Source organism: Nansenia antarctica, assembly GCF_963989245.1.
Source record: "Nansenia antarctica genome assembly, chromosome: 6".
Taxonomy (NCBI): domain Eukaryota; kingdom Metazoa; phylum Chordata; class Actinopteri; order Argentiniformes; family Microstomatidae; genus Nansenia; species Nansenia antarctica.
Genome location: NC_137676.1, coordinates 67,845,761 through 67,852,719, shown reverse-complemented (window position 1 = coordinate 67,852,719; position 6,959 = coordinate 67,845,761).

Sequence of the window (6,959 nt, the reverse complement as noted above, 5' to 3'; positions counted from 1 at the left end):
AATGGCCTCTCATTCACTCGTTCACACACACATTCACACACACATACCAATGGCGGCAAGCTACCATGCAAGGTGCCGGCCCGCTCATTGGGAGCACTTTTGGGGTTAAGTGTCTTGCCCAAGGGGCTCGAACCGCCGATCTGCCAACCTTGCGATCATTAGACGCCGGCTCTACCTCCTGCGCCACAGCCTCCCCACTGATTAGTAGGTATTGATCTCTATAGGCGCCCACAGAGAGTCACCCCTTGTTCTAATTGATTCATTAGTATTGGTTGGTATTGATTTATGCCACACACACACACACACACACACTCACACACACACAACCAGAAGCACTCACCCACGTGTGTACTTCACTCCCTGTACATGTATGTAGATGTCGTGTAGACTTGTGTAGATGCATCAACTTGTGTGTAGTGTGTAAAGTGCTTCAGATGCATATGGCTTTTTTGTTGTAAAATGCAGGTGTGTGTGTGTGTGTGTTTGCGCGCGCGCGCACGTGTGTATGTGTGTGTGTGTGTAGAATGTTTCCGTGTGTGTGTGCATGCGTCAGTCAGATGCTGTGCTAATATATTGTACTTGGCTACAGCAGAAAGACACAGGTGTGTGCGTGCGTGCGTGCGCGTGTGTGTGTGTGTTGCCCTCCTTGAGTCCACAGGCAGCACCAGCACCTGTCCAGTGAGCTGGCGGTGTATATCGGTCCCAGACCGGCCCATTGTTTAGCTCCTCTGAGGCCGTGAGTGTGTGCTGTAATGCGAGTGGCGTGACGTTACACAGAGAGAGATTGGTGTCAGGTGGGTCTATGAATAGAAAAAGACACACACACACACACACACACACACACACACACACACACACCTGTAGTAGTCACACATAGGGCTTTCACATCGCCACGGAACCGGCTGGCGCGTTCCGACCGACAATAAATTGGTTTGGAGCCTGAAAAGTTGGTTCACAGCGGGAACCAGAAAATACTGGTTCTCAAGCGGGAACCAAAATGTAGAACAGGCACGTTGTAAGTGGGTGTGTCATATTCTAGGCTGCAAAGACCAGCAGGAAGGAAGGAGACAAAATGGAATCTAATCTAAATCTAATCATTAGTGATCAAAACAATGATCAGTTCTCTCTATCTTCCTCACATGCTCAGCAAACACACACACACGAACACGTGCAAACGTGAACTTAAGCCTGAACGTACTGTATGTGAACGTAAGCCTTTTCTATTCAAGTAATGCAGCAGTTGGTTAGTAAGAGAACGCGTGTAGAAAGTGTCTTGTTTTGTTTCATAGAAAATAGTGTTTATTTCAGATACTGTAGTAGTGGAAGATATTATCCTCATTTCCAGTGAAGTAGCTGCCATCTTGTTATGACATTTTTGTTTATCCCGCCCCTTCGTCGCCCAGCGTTGATGACGCTGATGGTTCCGGTTACACTGGTATGAACGCGGGCTGATTCGCCAGACAGAACCAAGGTTCGGAGGTTCCAGAACGGGAACGGGAACGGTTCCTAGGCGGTGTGAAAGCCCTAACAGAGTAGTGTCTTTGCGACAGGTGCATAGGAGAAGTCCCAGTTTAAGTAGAGGAGAGAGAGAGTGTGTGTGCTGGGTTGTCTTCCATTGTTCCACTCTACGGTCGCTCTCTCGCCCGTTGTCAGTTGGGCTGCGCATCTCAATAGTCTAAAGTCTTCCTTCCTTTCCTCATCTCCTCAGACTTCCACCTCCGTTTTGTTGATTTGAGACGTGTTGTTTGTTTTTGAGAGACTTTTTATCTTGTTGTTGTATAATAATAACGTAGTCTGCATTTCTGTTCATAAAACCGTTTAAAATGCGTAACCACGGCAACGTGCAAACTCAGTGACCGCAAGTGTCGGCGCATTTGAGGCTTGCGGTTGTTGTACCTAGTCGCCGTCCCAACAACAACACACTAGATTACCGGAGCACGCCCAATAGCAAGCCTAATTAAAGACCCACATGACTGACAAACTTCAGCTCTTAACCAATCAGAGGAGAGGAGGACCAACCAACCAACCAACCAAACATTGAGGTCTTTCACTTGAAAAAGGAACATTTCCACAGAAACTTTAGAGGTCTTTAACTAAGTTCCTCCCTTCTCTATGAGCTGGATGTGTGTTGTGCCCAGCCAATCCTGGCCCGGCCCGGCCTGGTCTGGCCTGGCCCTGCTTCAGTCTATACTTGAATTTTCTTCATCTTCATCATCATCATCAGCTCTATAGTAGAGCGTCATTGGCTGCAGGCAACACACTACAGGCTATGACTAGAGAATGGAGAGAGGGAAAATATATATTTTTTGTGAATAAATGTATCTTTCCGTCTTTGCTTTTCTTTCGCTCTTTTAAAAAAAATGATTTCAGTATTAAAATGACAATGAGGGCCCCGTCCCTCTCTCACTGTCTCCTGACCCACTGTAAGGCTGTGCTGCTCTGTTAAGGTATGTGTGTGTGTGTGTGTGTGTCTGTGTGTGTGTGTGTCTGTGTGTGTGTGTGTGCGCGTGCGTGCACGTGTGTATGTCAGCAACCACTTGAATCGTCCTCATCGCATCTCCCCCCCACTCTCTCTCTTGCTGTCTTATTGCAGCCTTGTCTAGTGCTGAACTCCCCCCCTCCTGCTCTTTCTCTCTCTCTCTCTCTCTACCCCTCTCTCTCTCCCTCTCTCCCTTTCTCTCTCTCTCCCTCTCCCCCCCCTCTCCCTCTCTCTCTCTCTCCCCCTCTCCCTCTCTCTGCAGTCATTTCAGGGTATCAGTGATGACCGCTGCATTAGCAGAAATTTAAGCACTGACCTGGCAACAGTCTTTTTTCTTAAATTTCATTTTACGTTGATTTTAAAAGATGTCCTAAAGTGTCTGTCATGTGTGTCTATGTTGTAAATATAATATTTAAACAAACAAAAGTACTAATGCTAAATAAACATTACCTATTTTGTTTGCACAATTGTTTGTAGTGTTCTTCCATTGGTCCCAGCAGCTCACTCAGATCCCTCCCTCCCTCCCTCCCTCTCTTCCTCTCTTCCTCTTTCTTGTCCTCTCTTCTCTTGTACTGAGGGAAGAGGAAGGAAAGCTCTGAACCACAAACCTTTTTACCTTGTTTTTAGTTAAACTAAACTCCTCAAAAAAAGTTTGGAAACGTTATTTCGGTCGATTATTCCTCCCCTTTAATAATACCAATTGGTATTGTATTTTATATCGTTGGAAAGCCTGATTAGTCACCTTTACAACGAGGTACAACTTGTAAGGATCATGGATTCGTGGAATGAGCAACACAGAAATAACGTTTCCAAACTTTTTTTTAGGGGTTTATTTGAATTTAGAAATGATTAGCAGGCACGTCGCAGCCACGGGTGTAGGTTAGTGACATGTCCAAAAACATCTCTACAGTTAGATTAGGCATATACCGTAGCTAACCCCAATATGTAGATGGTGTTAAGCCTTAACGGTATCTTGAATGATTGATTGGGGTTGGCTTGTGAGGTTGGCCTGTTAGGTAGCCCGGCTAACCGTTCGCATTCTAGCTGGCGAGTGAAATTTGGTTTTGTGCCAATATTTTCACGACATTTCACATTTGGAGTCAAATGTAAATGTGGCTTGACTCCATGCGTCTGTATGTATACCTGTTTTGGATTATTTGTTGTGGCTTGAGCTACCACGCATCTTTCTTTGTCCCTGGTTACCATGGTAACGATAGTGGCGGGAACTGCCCGGGACGTGGTTGTAAATAGAGATTTATGGATGGAGAAAGGAGAAGTGTAGTAATGATAGGTGATGTGACTAATCCACCTTTCCTTCTTCCATTTAGCCACCTGAGGTGAGGTGAGGAGTTGTAGACACACACTCTTCATAAAGCACGAAATGTAGTTGTTCAATATCTGAAACGTAATATATTAAACCATAAACTCCGGTTGACTTTAGAAGAAAATAAAACTATATCGAACGCAGGATTCAAGGTGATTTCAAGACATGAAATTAAAAGGCTGCCTACCAGCAGGCGGATCATCCTATATGTCACACACAATGATCAGGTAAGTATCAGGTAGGTGACCAAGCTCAATATCCTTCACACAATCAAAAGGTGAACAAACACATATTATTATATTTCAGAATCTCATAATCTAATCTAATCTCTTTCTGTACATTCCAGAATGCATTCTGTTGCAGCAGTTACAATAATCAATTAAGACAAGTTAGCAGGTTCTGGTGGCAGCTAGGCCCGAACCTAACACCCCCTGCGCCATGTGTCACAGATGAAGTGGTGTGCTGTAAATCTTGGGCCGATTTTTTCTCCAAACATTCCTCTTGCGATCACTCTGGTTGATGACACTATTCATCTTCTTTGTCCACAATACCTTTTTTCGGACCGTCTTTTTTGAGGATAACTAGTGGTTTCCACCTTGCAGTGAAGCATCTAGTTTGGCCGGTGACGTATTCTGCGGATGATAGTCTCTCACACATTCAAGCCTACCTCCTGGAGAGTTCCTGATCTGTGCGACAGTTTTTCTTCTTTCTTTCTTTCTTTTGTTTCTTTTTAAAATATGTTCCAAACTGTTGATTTTGGCAAGCCTATGCTAATAATAGCTTCCTTGACTTTCACTCTTTTTGTCCTCATGTTGACACCCATAGCAAATACCGAAGGCGAAGCGGAGAATCAACACTCAACATTGACTGGCTCTCTAACGCCTGTGACAAATGATGTGACGGAACATACCCTGACTTACCGGAAAGACCTGTCCAGCCAATTGTCACATTACTTTCAGGTACCCTAAAATAGGGCGACTATGCATACAAAGTGTTGTAAGTTCTGAATGGTGAAACCAATAAGTATACACATACCATTACATGAAAGCTGAGCAACTCTACTTTAACCTTGTAGTAAAAGTTTTATTTGAAATCCAAACATTTGGAGTGTAAAGCCAAAAGAAGAAGGAATTCTTCACTGTCCTGTTACTTACGCCGGGCACTTATAGACAGACATATATATATATATATAATATATATATATATATATATATATATATATATAAACCCCTCAAAAAAAGTTCTGAAACGTTATTTTGGCTGATTAATCCTCCCCTTTAATAATACCAATTGGTATTGTATTTTATATCGTTGGAAAGCCTGATTAGTCACCTTTACAACGAGGTACAACTTGTAAGGATCATGCATTCGTGGAATGAGAAACACAGCTAAACGTGTAGGTAGCGGCCCAAAAACATTTGCCAAAATCCCCTGTAATATTCTTCTGTTGGTATTCACTCTCGTTTTGAGCTTCAAGTGCTGGCAGGTGTATGTCAGTCACAGGTGTGTGACTGGCACCTGAATGGCACCTAATTTACAGGAATGATATTCTGGGGCCAGTGGCGATCCCATATCTCCAGAATCTGGGACCTAACTCCATCCTCCTCCAGGATGACAACGCTCGCCTCCACAGAGCCAGGATCATCACAGAGCACCTCCAGTATTTGGGAGTGGAGAGGGTGGAATGGCCTGCCGTGAGTCCAGACCTCAACCCAATTGAACACTTGTGGGATCAGCTTGGGCGTGCTGTACGTGCCAGAGTGACCAACGCAACCATGTTGGCTGGCAAATCCTGGTTGAGGAATGGGATGCCATCCCACAGCAGTGTGTGACCAGGCTGGTGACCAGCATGAGGAGGAGGTGCCAAGCTGTTGTGACTGCGTATGGATCTTCCACACGCTACTGAGGTCCCTGACAGTGTAAAATGAATAAAGTGTAAAAATGGCCAATATGTGTTGTTTTTTCCTTATTACTGTGGGAGAGTGCAATCATCCAATCCACCAAGCAACTCAAAACGACAGTGAATACCAACAGAAGAATATAGGGGATTTTGGCAAATATTTTTTTGCCGCTACCCACACGTTTAGCTGTGTTGCTCATTCCACGAATGCATGATCCTTACAAGTTGTACCTCGTTGTAAAGGTGACTAATCAGGCTTTCCAACAATATCAAATACAATACCAATTGGTATTATTAAAGGGGAGGATTAATCAACCAAAATAACGTTTCCGAACTTTTTTTGAGGGGTTTATATGTATACGTCTCTACTATTTCAATGGCAGTTTGAAAGTCACCTAGCTGCAGTATTTGCTACAATACCCTGATTAGAAACTAATTTCCATGCTGTGTGGTTTAACGGTCCACTAACATTCAAGCTTTCTAAAAGCTTCCTAATGGTTGTAATGACTATGTTTAATCAGGAGTGATCAGGGAATGACATCCCTTGAATTAAATATCATCATTTACAATAATGTTTTGGTCCTACCTGGCAGACTCGGTTTGCATACAAAACGTTTAGTTGTTACTGCCAGTAGTGTTTTAGGGGAGGGGTCAGGGGTATCCTAGGGGAGGGGTCAGGGGTGTTCTAGGGGAGGGGTCAGGGGTGTTCTAGGGAAGGGGTCAGGGGTGTTCTAGGGGAGGGGTCAGGGGTGTTCTAGGGGAGGGGTCAGGGGTGTTCTAGGGAAGGGGTCAGGGGTGTTCTAGGGGAGGGGTCAGGGGTGTTCTAGGGGAGGGGTCAGGGGTGTTCTAGGGGAGGGGTCAGGGGTGTTCTAGGGGAGGGGTCAGGGGTGTTCTAGGGGAGGGGTCAGGGGTGTTTGAGGGGAGGGGTCAGGGGTGTTTTAGGGGAGGGGTCAGGGGTGTTCTAGGGAAGGGGTCAGGGGTGTTCTAGGGGAGGGGTCAGGGGTGTTTTAGGGGAGGGGTCAGGGGTGTTCTAGGGGAGGGGTCAGGGGTGTTCTAGGGGAGGGGTCAGGGGTCTTCTAGGGAAGGGGTCAGTGTCCTACTTTAGGAGGTAGGACACTTTAAGAGGTAGGAGACTTTAGGAGGTAGGACACTTTAAGAGGTAGGACACTTTAGGAGGTAGGACACTTTAGGAGGTAGGACATCAGTGAGTCAGATATTCTTCCACTGTGTTTCTAATGAGATGTACGACAGACTGG